The 12,873-nt window shown below is 55.6% G+C and overlaps 1 protein-coding gene across 4 annotated transcripts in view; it reads right to left on the bottom strand.

Moving 5' to 3' along the window:
- Septin9 (septin 9) overlaps window positions 1-12,873 on the bottom strand; it is a 161,410-nt gene that overhangs the window by 55,637 nt on the left and 92,900 nt on the right. Inside the window, exon 1 of one of the 4 annotated variants that reach the window (XM_040750111.1) lies at window positions 1,153-1,254. The exons of the other annotated variants lie outside the window; for them this stretch is intronic. The gene's annotated coding sequence lies outside the window, so the exon portion shown is untranslated. Of the gene's footprint in view, window positions 1-1,152; window positions 1,255-12,873 lie in introns of those variants that run through there. 4 annotated transcript variants of the gene reach the window in all.

Below are 12,873 nucleotides of genomic sequence, written 5' to 3'. Positions count from 1 at the left end.
CACCCAGCAGAGTCACGGGCAGGACAGTGCAGGGTCAGCTCTGCTCACCAAGCAGCCAGGACTTAATTCCCACCCAGCCCAGCAGCTCATGTAGGCGCATGGGCATCATCCTACCCCAGGCCAGCAAGGGTTCTATCCGCCTCCCGCTGGCCAGCACTGCCTCCCATCCATCCCCCCCGCCTCCAACCCCCCCCCCAGAGCAGCACAGCACTCAGGCTCCCCTAGCATGTCAACAAGCAAGTGCTGGACTCTCTCTCTGGGACTTGACTGCTTGTGGCAGGGGGCGAGGGAAGTCATGGAGTTAGGATGGTCAATTACCAACTTCTCCCACCCTCCTGGGATAAGGGCTTGGGGTCCTGGGAAGACAGACCAGGAAAGCCACCTAACTCCTAACCCCTAAAGCTTAAGGGATGGGGAAGCCCCTGGCCAGATGATGTTACAGAAGAAAGAGAAAAGGGAAGCTGGCCGGGTCTCTCAGGCAGACAGACGACTGTCAGCAGGCAGAGATCAGGAGAGCCCTGACTGAAGTCAGTATATGCCCCGGGGAAGACTCCCCATCAGCACACCAGGTTGAGAACTCCCAGAGCCCCAGCTCAGTAGACCCCAGGGTGCCCAAGACTCAAAAGCACAGGCTGGGAGCTGCCCGAGGCCAGTCAAGCAGATCTCAAGAAGAGTGCATTTGACAAGCCAGGCCTTGGTCAGGGGGAGGCAAACCTCCTGCTCCCCAGGACCTCAGGGCGGGTGCTCAACTTCCCACACACTGGCCTGGGCCAAGTCCCTTCCCTCCCTCCTTCTCTCAGCAGAAGGTCCCCTGACAGACTGGGTAAATAGCCGTAGACAAGCAGGGCTGTGGATTCCAGGGTGGCCCTGACCCTACAGCCAGACCCTCCCCGGAGACAGACAGTGTGGGCCTGGCCCCTCCAAGGTTACAGGGTCTCTGGGAAAAGGACTCCCCACCGTGGGTAACCACGTGTCCACCACATCAGCGCACAGGCCTGGAGGAGGGTCTGGAATTGAAGGAACACTTTCTTCAACCAAGGCCCTGGCTCCTCCTCCTCCTCCATCCTCCCCAGCCTTGCCCCACCCCGGAAGACTATTGCACCCCACAGGCAGATTTGCCTCCCACAGTAATACCCCTCATGCTGGGGTTACCTGGGGGCAGGCCGCGATGAGCCCTGGGGGCTGGGTCTCCTGAAGTCTGGATGGCCGGTAATACAGTAGAATTGTGTGGGACCTGCTCTCCGGGCCCATCTCAACCCTCTGTCTCAACCCTCTGTAACCGGAGCCAGCACTGACAAGGGCCTGCTCCCCACAGTCATCAGATAAGCATTAGTCAGCAGAACAGAGAGACCCAGGCGCAGGGACCTTCCTGGGCCATCATTTCCAGGGTGGAAATACATTCACCGCCTCCTCCAGAGCCAGGCAGAGAAAAGCCCGCAGGGGTCGGCCTGCTGCTGACAGAAACCTGTCAGCCCTCAAGCCGGGTCCCTCTAGTGTGGGCAGGAGGACACAGCAGAGTGCAGCTGGGGGGTATGGCTCAGTCACTAAAGTGTTTGCCACAATACCCGTGTAGAAAGCACTGGGAGGCGGGGGTACGGAGATGGGGCTCCCTGAGGCTGCGGGGCCGTCAGTCAAGCAGACCGATACACCCCATGCTCACTGAGACCACCCTGTCTCAGAAGCTAAGGTGAAGAGCGGCAGACAAAGGCACTGCCAAGACTGTCCTCCAGTGCGTGCGCGCGCGTGTGTGCGTGTGTGCGTGCGTGTGTGCGTGTGCGTGCGTGTGCGTGTGTGTGCGCGCTATGAAAAACCACCTGCTAGGTCGACTGGCTTTTGCTTTGTTTTTTTTTTTAAAGATTTATTTATTTATTACATATACAGTTTGTCTACATGCCAGAAGAGTGCACGCACCAGATTGAATTGTAGATGGTTGTCAGCCACCATGTGGTTGCTGGGAATTGAACTCAGGACCTCTGGAAGAGCAGTCAGTGCTCTTAACCTCTGAGCCACCTCTCCAGCCCTTTTGCCTTGTTTTTGGCACAGTATCTCGCGTAGCCCTGGTTGGTCTCCACATATAGCTAAGTATGGCCTTGAAGTCCCGATCCTCTGCCTTTGGTTCTCAAATGCTGGGACTACAGGCATGCATCGGGTTAGGTGGTGCCCAGCTCTTCATACACCCTTAGGCAAACACTCTCCCAGCTGAGCCACATCCCCAGCCTTCCATGGGTCTCTGGACTCCAGCCCTAATGCAAAGTCATCTCACGGTGCCCCGGGAAGTAGAGACAGGAGGATTTCTACAGGCAAGAAAACCAAGAAAGAGAATGCCCAGCTGGCCCAGGGCCAAAAGGTTAAGTCAGTGGATTATTTGGGCTCATGGATATAAGACAAGAGAGCCAAAGGTTGGGGCCCCCCTTTCCTTCCTTGGGTGAGGTGCCTGGGGATTCAGACATGAAGGGCTTCTGGAACTCAAAAATCGGGGGCTGTACAGCATGGAGAGTGGGTGCCTGTGGGGATCCTGGACTCTGGATGGGGGCAAGTGGCACCCTCAGGTCTCTGCTTCCTGTTCTAGGAGCTGTAGGGTACAGAGGGACTGCTTTGGGCCAGAGTAACTCTCCCTTCCATACTCTAGCCGTGCCTTATGGCCACAGCCAAATCACAAGGCTGTTGAGGTCTCAGAGCTGCCTGCACTGACCTGTTTTTACCCCCAAGAGCTTCAAAAAGCAAACTAGACCCCAAACCACAAGTCTCTCAGGCCAGGGCTCAGGAAACACAGTGGTGCCCCGGGTCTAGACAAAATTCTGAAGCTTGCTCACCACAGAAGCTTTAACTCCAGTTTTCGAAAATACTGCTGTGGCGCTAGGGAGAAGGCTCGGTCAGCACCTGCCATCCAAGCATAAAGACGCGTTAGCCGAGCACACGCGAAAGGCCAGGCATGGTATCGCAGCACTGGGGAGGCAGAAATAGGATCCCTGAGGCTTGCCCACCAGTCACCCTACAGGTGCGCGCCAGGTTCAGTGAGAGACCCGGCCTCAGAAGGGTAAGGCAGAGAGGGACTGGGAAACACTCACTTTCAGCTTCTGGCCTGCATACACGCATGCAGACACTCCACACACACATGCACACACACACACACACACACGCACACACGTGCATATGCACACACGCACACACACTATTGTATTAATGGGCCGAGGGCGTAGCTCAGTGGTAGGACACTTGCCTCGCACATACAGCGCCCCGAGTTCCATCCCAGCACTGGGAGGAGAGAGAAAAAAGCACTGAGACACCCTTTGACTGGATTCCCGAACTCTGCACACCCCGTGCACTCTGCCCCAGCGCCTCGTTCGTCCTGCACCAATCCCCAGATGTTCTGGGCACCGCCCAGCCGGCACATCTGGAGCCCACCCCCCCAAGGCTTAAGCTGACCCTGCCCACCACACCACCAGGCCATCTCTAGCCCAACCACGCCCCTCATTCTTCCTCACCCTCGTCTCCTCCCAAGCAAGCAGGCCGCTCCTGGGGACACAGAGTCCGCCTGCGGTGGACAGTCACCGCTGCATTCCTTGGTGCCCGCGGAGATACCACGAGGCAGCTCTGGCCTTTTCTCCCTCCCTTGTTAACCTTTTCAACACTTTGATCTCCAGAGCCATAGGCGATGAGCACATGATCTGCATTCTGACACAGACTTCCCCGAACCAAGGGAACCCGACATGTAGACACCACTCTGGCCTCTGCGGACAGGTCTGATGAGGTCATCAAACCCCCTAATGCTTTTGAGATCTGCTTCGAGAATGTGGGAAAGACATGGCATGGGGCCAGGGAGCCGGCTCAGGAGTTTAAGATCACTGGCCGCTTTGCAAAGGACTCAGGTTTAGTTTCCAGCACCCACAGTGACCCTTGGCTCTAGCCCCAGGGGTTCCGACACCCCCTTCCGGACTCGACGGCACCGGCACACATGCGGCACACACACAGACAAGCTGGCGCATGCCCTGAAAAGCACCGGCAGGACAAGGCTATTACCATTCGCGGCAGTCTGGATAGAAAGGTGAAGACTGAGAAATCGGTAATATCAGGGTCACTTTCAAAACCTCGCAGCAAACACTCTGGTATGTCTGGATCCTGACGGTGTGTTGGACACCTGCGGGACGCTTAGGTGGTTAGGTCACAGGGAGTGGGGACACGCAGAGGGCTATCCCTAAAGGGGATATTGAGAACTCAGCACCTTCTGACTCTCTGCTCCCAGCCACTACAAGGTGAGCAGCGTCCTCTACCGTGATGTGCTCTGCAGCCACACGGGGCCAGCCGGCCATGGGCCAAAAGCCTCGAACGGAGCTGGGATAAACCGCTCTCCCTTACAGGCTGTTCTAGCCTGCCTTAACAGGATGTATAAAAATGTGTCTGTATGCCAACCGTGGGGTCACACCTGTAACTCCAGCATCAGAGGAGTGGAGGCAGAAGGAGGTTCAAGAACTTGTAGTGTGACTCTGAAGCTAGCCTGGGCTACAAGGATGGGAGACAACAGACACGAAGGGCCACAGCATGCGACCCCCAAGAATAAGAAAGCCTCGGAACAGGGGCCCAAAGTCCCAGCGACAAGCGGGCAGTGCTCAAGGCTGGAGGCGGAACAGAAGGGCACCTCCTTCTGGGGTGGCAGATGTTTTCTCAAATCGGCTCTGGAGGAAGCAGTGGTGGAAAGACCAGAGTTTGGATCCCTGGCTGCCTGTAATCTCAGCTCTCAGGAGCTCTGCAGCAAGGGGGCCAGTGAGGCCCAGAGAGCTCTGGGTTTAAGTGAGAAACCCTGCCTCAGTGTATAAGGTGGAGAAAGACCAAGGAAGACATGGATCCTTACACACACACACAGACACAGAGACATACACAGAGAGACACACAGACATACACACAGACACAGAGAGAGACACACACACAGACACACACACACACACGTTGAGACCAATTATTCCTAAGTAGCCTGGGCTGGTCCAAAATTCACTATGAGGCTTAAGCTAGCCTCAGATCCACGATCTCCTGCCTCAGCCTCCCAAGTGCTGAGATTACAGGCTTTCGCTACACACCCAACTAAACAATAGTTGGTTTCTTTCAGTGCTTGGGATGCTGCGGCTGTGTCTGCCGGACCAGCACCAGCAAGCTACATCCTCAGCTACATCTTCTGCCCTAAAAAAATAAATTTTGAAGAGTCTCTCTAAACTCACAGCCCCATGGAAAATAATTTTAAGGGTTTTTTTTTCTTCTTAAATACTAGACGCCCACAAAAGTATCAGGCCCAGATGGTTTCACTAGTGAGTTCCTTAAAAGTTTTAACAAAGACAGGATTGTGTTGCTGTGAAAGTGTTCCAGAAGGGAGAGGAAGAAAGAAACGCATCCAGGGTGTTTTTGCTAAGCCAGCACAGCGCTGTCACCAAAAGAACTAAAATAGCTCGGCGCACACCCCACACTGCAAGGGCCAGCTCACCGAGCGTACATCCGTGCAAAAAATAAAATAAAATAAAAACCCAGATCCCACCACAATGCTCAAACCGAAATAAATTCCAGCAGATTAATGACACCAGTACATAAAAATAAAACCACAGAAACATTAGAAGAAAACATGGGTGAAATTCTTGTCTATAGTTCTGGAATGCAGCAGGACATGAAACCCAAAAGCCCCAAAGTAAAAGCAGAAGCCTGACAATACAAGCCTTCGAATTTTCGGTTTGGAAGAGCACACTATAACTAGGGGGTGAGGGGGGTGCTTAAACTTCACACCACTGCAACCAAAGTCAGAAGAATTCTCCTTCCTTCCTTTGCTACATAATCCAGGACAGCCTGGTATTCACTCTGTAGCCCCGGCTGGTCTCTAACTACCAGCCATCTCTGGCTGAAGCTCTCAAGTGCTGGAACTATAAGTCTGATCGCCAACAACAGCTCAAAAGACTCTTAAAAAACAAATCATGGTGGCCGGGCGTTGGTGACGCACGCCTTTAGTCCCAGCACTCAGGAGACAGAGGCAGGCAAATCTCTGTGAGTTTGAGACCAGCCTGGTCTACAAGAGCTAGTTCCAGGACAGCCTCCAAAAGCTACACAGAGAAACCCTGTCTCAAAAAAAAAATCCACACTTACAAAATTCCAAATGTCGACAGCATACACAGCTGTCAGCATGGCGCACCCTCTTGAGAACAGCGGGGGAGGGGGTGGCTTCCTCTTCTGGCCTTTTGGGTTTATGATCTAGCGGTGAGTAAGAAAGGCCTCTCGGAATTCACAACAGAAAGGGAGAAGGTGGGAGCCAGGGAGTAAGACAGCACCAGTAGGTGGGAGCAAGGCGCATCGACAGGCCCTCTGGACTGAGCAGAAGACCTGAACATTCTAGCATTTCCTTGGGTCTGCATGCAAGGCACAGCTTCCTTAAATAGGGGCTGGGCTCGGTTTTCATATACGGACTTAACACAAACCTCCTGGGTGCTGGCTCCCTCTGAAATAATGAGGAATCATACCCACTCTGACCACAAGAAAACTGGACCAGAGGGGTAAAAGCCAGAGCAAAGCAGAAAACAGGATCCCAGCCCAGAGAACAGGCCCAGCCCCCCGTGGGCCTGATACCCGACTCTGCTTCCACCCCAGCCGCCGTGAGCTATCAGGCGGTGCCAGGCAGACGGAGCCAGTGGGTAGAATTCAGCATGGGCCAGGGATGGCGCTGTGGCTGTAGGCCCCTTCCCTCTCTAGGAGACTCAGAGTAGGGGCCCCTCCCCGGCCCCCACAAGGACTTCCCCAGTGAGTTCTTGGGGGACAGTGAGGTAGTCAGAAGCAAAGAGCATAGGCTCCTGTCACCCCAACACCTTCCAACCTCACTGGTTATTAGTTTGAGTTTTTTTTTTTTTTAGGAGTTTTGCTCTTTTTTTTTTTTTTTTGCTTGTTTTAGATTGATTGATTTATTGTACATACACATGTCTGCCTGCATGTCTGCATGCAGGTCAGCAGAGGGCACCAGATCTCATTACAGATGGTTGTGAGCCACCATGTGGTTGCTGGGAATTGAACTCAGGACCTCTGGAAGAGCAGCCAGTGCTCTTAGCCTCTTGAGCCATCTCTCCGGCTCTCAGATGCTGGGATTAAGGGTGTGCGCCATCACGCCCAGTACAAAAAGCACCGCTAACCACTGAGTCATTTCTCCAGCTCTCACCTCCATGGTTTTATTGTTGAGATGGGTCACATGCCTCAGGCCGAACAGAACTCTCGTGACTGGCTAGCTTCTGCCTCCCAAGCCCTCTCCACCTCATTTTATTCTCTCCTATGCCCAGTGTTTGCAGAGAGTTGGAAGGAAGTCAGCTCTTGGGTCCCAATGTCCGTGGTCTGTTGACGACAGGAGGGCAAAGGATTCCCTGTGATAGGGGGTGGGGGCCTGCACCTCCTAGTCCACTGCAAGCCCTAGAGGACGTGGTGTGAGCCTTGAGTACACCATCCTTTGCAACTCCCAGGCTTGAGGCTCTGGGGACCGGGCCAACATATGCCATGTGGCACTCTCCCTGGCCACCAGAGGAATCCAGAGTCTGGTCAAGGGCTGCTCACACCCAGGGTGTAAGTTAGGAACATCAGTGCACCCCCAGCAGGGTTGAAAATGTTCTTCTAGTCACACAGACAGAGCATGGCCATGCACCCTGGGCTACCCTCGACAGCCACACCACCATTCAGACGCTGGATCCTAGCAGCTGTCCAGGGCCTGGAAGCTGAGGTCGCCGGCATGGTTCCTCCTTGGGCAACTGCTTCATGTAGGTGGGGCGGGGGCAGGGGCGAGTGTCACATAGTGCCATGTGCTGGGGGCCAGGTTCAATCCCCAGCACCACTGGGTGGTCAGAGTCTCAGCCACAGAACTGGAGGGGCGGAGCAGGACCCGCCCCTGCCCCCCCCCCCGTCCCCCGCCCCTGGGCAGGCATGCCGCAGCTGTCTGTCTCTATTTAAGGTATTCCACAGCTGCTGGGCCGTGATCCGTGGAGAGGCCTGGCTTCTCCCCATCACTGCACCCTTGGCTCTGCAGGCAGACAGCTGGGCGGCAGACAGCTGGTAGGCAGCCAAGGAGGGACTCTGCCTGGACCCCAGAGCCAGGGTCTGTCCGCCTACACCTTGAAGGAGACCCAACTGACCTGACCACTCTTTCCCCTAGCCCTCCAGTTTCCTAACTTGACCTAGGTAGGAACAGTCTGAAACAGCTCAGACTGAATGCGCCCATTCGCAGGAGGGAAAGACAGCCAGTCCCAGAACAGGATGGCCACTGTAGCAGGGAGCAGAGGGTCAGGCAGGTGTGATGATGGCCTGGTGGGAATGACCCCACCCACCCCCCCCCCCCCACCCCCCACCCCCCCCCCCGCCTCCGCAGATGTGGCTGGATCTCTGCAGAGGAAACTCAGGAGGCTACGCGCACACCCATCCCCCCCCCACGCCCATGAGCTACCTCTGCTGACCCAGAGAAGCTCGAACAGGCTTTCACCCTAAGCCCTGAGCTGCAGATGAAGAAGCCCACCCTGAGGAAAGTCACAGACCAGGGACAGTCATTGCATCCCCACAGCCTGGAGGGTGTCCTGAAAATACAAAGGCTGGGGTGCCTCCTCACCAGCTCTGATCATGGTGGGTGCCCTCCCCCCAACTGGACACCCCCAACTTGTGGGGTATATCAAGTTCCCAGTCTGGAACTGGTACATTCTTCCCCATCCTGGACCGGACTTTCCTATCCTGGAATTCCCCTATTCTGTGACCCACTGGGTGGCCTGTGCTATGATTAACCCCTCCATGCCACACTGGACTTGTAGGCCCCGCAGTCCGAGTGGGGGCCTCTACCCTCTCTGTCCCCGGGACTGATGTGTTCCTAGCACCCAGGGACACACAGGAGGAGGTCAGTCACTCCTCCCCGGCAAGGAACCAGGGAGCCTCGGAGTCTGAGGCAGGCCGGGAGGAGGAGGTGATGGCTCAGAACCAGTGGGTTCATGGGCGCGGCCAGGACACACCCAGGAACTCAGCAGGGCCTCATGAGCACCAGAGAAGGCAGGGTACCAGACCACGGAGGAGCGAGCGGTGAGCAAGTGCAGCGCCTGGCGCCTTATAAGGCAGCCCGGGGAGCCGCCGGCGTGGCTGCGCGCCAGAGGGAGGCTGTAGGGGCTGAGCCAGCACCCTGTCCCGGCAGCAGAGTTCTGTGCCCCATCGCCACCCAGGGGCCGCCCACCGTATATAGGAGGGTCTCACCAAGGCCCAGAATAGGAGAGCGAGCCCAGGGAGCCTCGGCTGCCCCTTCCCTTCTGCTATTCAGGTCCCCCGTACTCTTTCGAGGACTCTGCCAGGGTACAGCCTCCCTCCCTGGTGTACCCCCCCCAGGATGACTCATTTCTGCCCTGCCCCCTCGGAGATCCTGTGGGACCCCTACACATGCCTGTAGCAGCCACCAAAATGCTGTGCCCAGGTCACGATGTGCCAGTCATCACCAGTATTTTATTGGGCATCTGCCGTGTCCAAGTCACTTATTAGTCACCTTGCGGTGCTCTATAAAAACAAGACAGCAGCCCGAGCCCTGCCCCGAGGACTCCAGCCCTCTGTCAGAATTCTGAAGACTACAGCAGAACGTTCAGGCTGATGGAAGCTTAAATTTTAGCTTCTTCTTACTGCTCACGTTTCCTGCATCTTGAAGAACAGAGAATTACTTATTGTCCCGTGGAAATCCATTTTCTGCACTGGAAGAAGCAGCTAGCAGAGGAAAGATGGTTCGTGCACAAACAATTTACATTAAATACAAAAGACGCCTCAGAGTCATTGGAAGGGAGGCTGTAGGGAAGGATGGGTAGGGATTTGAGGGGTGTGCGGGAGTTCCACAAAGCAAAAGATGGAGTTCAGGAGGCCAGAGTGAGGACTTGCAAGGAAGGGGTGGGAGACCCAGAAAAGAGCTGAGCAGGAAGTTAGGGAGCAGGAAGTTAGGGAGCAGGAAGGACCCTGCTCTATGGTGTCAGGCCAGGGACAGCTCAGCAGGGGTACCAAGAGACCCCGAGGATGGGTGACCGGTGGAGGATGGAGAATGAGATGTAGCCTTGGAGAAGTTAGAGGCTAGGAGATAGGAGGCAGGGCCCCCCCCCAAGGGGCACCCCATATGATTTCCAATAGGCTCCCTGGGAAGGCCCTGCCTCCTCTCCCTCTGCCTACAGGAAGTGCAGCATCTTGGGGCTTAGATGACTATGAAGGGCTTTTCTTGTGGCTGGGGGAGGCAGGGGGTGGGGGGCTGGGGGTGGCTGGGGGTGCTCAGGCTTATTCCCAGCACCCACATCCAGCACTTACAACCTTGGCATTGGAGAGGTAGAGACAGGAGGATGGGGGGGGTGGGGGCAGTGTGGGCCAGCCAGCATAACGGGCAAGCCCCAGACCCCAGTGAGAGACACTGTCCCCGAAAGAGATGTCTAGGCAGACGGCACAGAAGTTAAGAGCACTTGTTTGGTCCCCAGGACCCACATGGCGGCTCACAGCCGTCCCCAACTCTCTAAATCTGGAGGATCTGATGCCCTCTTCCGATCTCGGCAGGTGCCAGGCGTGTACACTGTACACAGACATACATAAAGGCAAAGCAATCATACACATAAAAGAAATCTATCTAAAATTAAGAAAACAAGCCGGGCGGTGGTGGCGCACGCCTTTAATCCCAGCACTCGGGAGGCAGAGGCAGGCGGATCTCTGTGAGTTCGAGGCCAGCCTGGTCTACAGAGTGAGTTCCAGGACAGCCTCCAAAATAATACAGAGAAACCCTGTCTCGGAAAACCAAAAAAAAAAAAAAACACTGAACACTTGGGGAAGGGTCTAGGCCCTGCCCTATATGAAATGACAGACTATGGACACCCCCATGGAGGGCCTCACCCTCCCTGGGGAAATGAGGGGGATAATGGGGGGTTGGGGGGGAGGGCACGGGAGGAGGGGAGGGAAAGGGACCTGGAACTGACTTGTGAAGCAACCTTGTTTCATATCTAATTTTAAACTGAAAAATAAATTAAAAAACAAAACAAAACAAAAACACAAGATGGATGCCTCCAGAGGAATGACACCTGGCCTCCACCCACACAACTCACAACCACACACACACACACACACTCACACACACACACACACTCTCACACACACACACACACACACACACACACACACACACACACGCACCTTTCTTTGCCCTGGCCTACTAAATTCCTGCCCTCCCCAACAGGTTTCCACAGGGTTCTTTTCACTGTCCACGTCTGCCCACAAGCCACCAAGGGCAGAGGCTGCCTACTCCTCCCTGTGGCTCAGGGCCTGGCAACGGGCCTGTGTGCTGTATCTGAGCTGCGTCCTCACCAGAGGACAGGCAGCATCCTTAAGCAGACATTCCGCACCCCACCCCACCCCAGGATCAGGGCCACCTTCCACGCGGCCAGCACCAGCTGTGATCAGCAGCTGGGTGGCTCGGTGCAGCTGTCTGTCTCTCCCACCACATCCTGTCTGAGTCAGCAGTGTGAGCATCTCATCTCAAGGAGAGAGACGGATCTGGCCTCTTTGGAGGTCTCAAACCAATAAGGGACTGTGGAGAAAAGACAGGGTGCTGTCCCCTCTACTCAACAGCACCCAGAGCCTCTGTTTCCCCAACTTGAGGTCTGGACACTGAGTTCAAGCAACTCTCAGCAAGGTCAAGCATAGGGCTTAAGGAGAAAGACTCAGACACACACCTGGACCTACAAGGACCCTTCAAAGGTTCTCGAGTCCCTGAGTATTTATAGTGATCTGACACCTGGCACTCTAAGAAGACCCAGCTCCAGGTCCCCAGCCCCAGAGGCTCCAGGAGGAGTCTCCCCACCCTCACCCCAGCCTGGTCCCAAGCCTACCAACCACCAGAGAAGCCATGCGCATCACTGTGCTGCAGGCATTGTTTACAAGAGCCAAGCGGTGGGAGACAGCCCAGGGTTCATCAGTGGACAAACTGATTCTACCTGAGGCTGGGCACGTGTCTCAGTGGTAGAGCACTTGCCTGGCATGCACAAGTTCCTGGGTTCAAATCCCATGGGGGGCAGGGCAGGGGGTGTGTGTGTTCTGTCCACACATTTAATACTACTTAGTTTTCAAAAGGAGCAAAGTTCTGACACAGGCTACAACGTGGATGAATGTGAAGACCACTGTGCTACACAGGAGGAGTAGTGTCACCCAACCTCAGACAGAACAGAGCACGGGGGCTGTCAGGACCCGAAGAAAGAGGCACAGGGAGTTTCTGTTTGGGATGTGGGAAAGTTCTGGAAAACCCTGGAGGTGGTAGTGGTGGCACGCTAACCCGAACGGGCACTGAACCACACACATTCACACGGTGCAACAGACAGCGTATGCTGTGTGCATGCCACTACAGTTAATGGCAGTAACTAAAGCAGAGAGAGCAGCCCTGTGACTGTGACCTTGCCGCCTCCATCATGCTCCCCCCCCGTGATGACAGCAACCCTCCAGAGCCACGAGGCAAAACAAACCCCTCCTGCAATGACAAGAGTCCCTCGTGTAGGGAGGAAGGTCAGACAGACCAGAGGGACAGGAGGACGGGAGGCCTCCGGTGCAAACCTCAGGACCCCACCCCCACCCTCAGCTCTGAGCCTCTACCAGGCACTCTGGCTGCAGAGATCTGAAGCCCGCCAGATCTCCCGCCCTCCCAGAAGCCCAGCCAGCAACTTAACCTTCACCAGCACCAGGCTTGTTCCCTGCCCTGTGGGAGAGCACAGTGGCTCGGGGCACCAACTACTATTTTCTAGCCTCCCAGGCCTCTCAGTTCCAGGATCACATGACAGAGATCGGGCCTGGCCCAGCTGGTGGCTCAGGGGTGCTTCCAACTGCAGGCTCCTGCTGTGACCTGAGTCT

The sequence above is a fragment of the Mesocricetus auratus genome, unplaced genomic scaffold, assembly GCF_017639785.1.
Source record: "Mesocricetus auratus isolate SY011 unplaced genomic scaffold, BCM_Maur_2.0 Super-Scaffold_100007, whole genome shotgun sequence".
Classification (NCBI taxonomy): Eukaryota; Metazoa; Chordata; class Mammalia; order Rodentia; family Cricetidae; genus Mesocricetus; species Mesocricetus auratus.
Note: the sequence above shows the minus strand (reverse complement) of the source record. Positions and strands in the feature narration are given on the sequence as shown.